At 62.6% G+C, this 1,644-nt stretch overlaps 1 protein-coding gene across 1 annotated transcript in view; it reads right to left on the reverse strand.

Annotated features, from left to right (window-relative positions):
• The window catches only part of POU2F1 (POU class 2 homeobox 1), a 109,378-nt gene extending 108,981 nt beyond the window's left edge, over positions 1-397 (reverse strand). The window contains exon 1 of the mRNA XM_042810805.1: positions 335-397. The gene's annotated coding sequence lies outside the window, so the exon portion shown is untranslated. The remainder of the gene's footprint in view (positions 1-334) is intronic.
• Between the last annotated feature and the right edge of the window lie 1,247 nt (positions 398-1,644).

Consider the following 1,644-nt stretch of genomic DNA (forward strand, 5'->3'; position numbering starts at 1 on the left):
GCAGCCCCCCCGGCCGCCAACGCGCAGGGCCCCCCCTCTCCCGGCCGTTCTCCCCCCCCCGGACCCCGCCGCCCCCCGGCGCTGCCCCGGCTGCGGGCGGCCGCAAGTGCGGCCCCGCGCGAAGGAGCGGGCGGGCGGGTGAGGGAGGGAGCGCGCGTGTGTGTGTCCCCGCACGGGGAGGCTGCCTGCCTGCTTTCCCCCCCCCGCTCCCTCCTGCGCCGTTAATTATAATAATCCTGAGTACTAATAAATTATGCTAAGCGGGGCGGGCGGGCGGCGGGGGGGCCGCGTGTGCGAGTATGAATATGAATATGTAAAATGCAGTAATGATTACCTGCCGCTGCCGCCACCGCCGCCGCCGAACTCTCATCTTGACTCGCTGCTCCTCCGTCCGCCATTTTGAATATTTTAACCAAAATCGGCCGCCCGATAAACCCTCCCCCGCTCCCGGCCCCCCCTCCCGCCCCTCCCCCCGCCGCGCGACCCCTCCCCCCGCGTCCCCACCGCGCAGCCGCCAACGAACAGCGCCGCGGCCTCGCTCTGCGCCTGCGCGGACCTCGCGCCGCGCTCGCGCTCCCCCCCCCCCCACGGCGCCGTCGCGCAGGCGCGGGGGGTGCCGCCTCGCACGCGCGCCCCCCACGCACAGCCCCGCGGGCTGAGGCGCGCAGGCGCGGGGCTGCGATCTCTTCACCTCTGGCCGAGGCCTCGTTAACGTGCGCGCGGACGGGCGCTGGCGTTTCAGTTGCCCCCCCTCCCCCTGGCCTCACACACGCACGCACATATAGGCGCTCTCCGGTCCGTTGTGCTGGGAGAGGGGGGCGCTTGCGCAGTGAGGCGGGCGGGGGGAGGGTGTAAATGGCTGTGGGATGGGGAGCGGTGCGCCCAGGTGACGGGTAGCTGTGCCGTGAGGGAGTGGCGGTAACGGTCAGTCGTGGTAGAGGCGAGCAGCGCCAGGCTGAGGGGCTCTGTGGAGGGAAGAGCTGTGTATGTGCCGAGCGGCTGTGTGAAAACGCCCGTCGTGAAGGCTGCTTGGGAGACAGGTGCTGCCCGAGCTCAGGGCAATATTAATCCCCTATGAATAAAAAGGAATTGAATACAAAGAAAAGGAAATAACAGATCAGGCCGCTTTGTGCAGAGGAGGTCTGTTTTTCCTTCAGAAAAGAGCAGTTCTGAGCACACATTCCCCTCGTTGCAGACCCTGGGTACCGCGGTGCTCCTGAGGTGTCTGTCACAAGTCCATCTTCTGCATCAACTGCCACCGAACCCAAGGGAGAAGGAAGTCAGGCCTTATGGCCCCCTCGCTTAAGGGCTGAGAGTACATGACGTGAGCCTAGAGAAACCCACAGATCAAATGAGCCCTACATTCAGAACTTCCAAATGACTACACAAGCGATAAGTGGGCTGAGTGACTGAACTTTGCCTCTTTCACAAATTCGGCAGAGCAAAGATCGCGTTCGCTAATATTCTTCACCTTAGTGCTGCGTAAATAGACGATATTGCCAAGCTCTGCAGTGTGCACTCATAAAAAGAGGAAACAGAAGGTGCTGTGGTGTTTGTTAAGGACTTGCCCTTAACGTTTTCCAAGGGTCGTTAACTTCGATGGGTCAGAGTCCAAGCTGAATTTTCTTCTGGGGCTCAAAACCT

This window comes from Centrocercus urophasianus, unplaced genomic scaffold, assembly GCF_019232065.1.
Source record: "Centrocercus urophasianus isolate 14NV4802_14NV808 unplaced genomic scaffold, USGS_Curo_1.0 seq_12, whole genome shotgun sequence".
NCBI classification, from domain to species: Eukaryota; Metazoa; Chordata; class Aves; order Galliformes; family Phasianidae; genus Centrocercus; species Centrocercus urophasianus.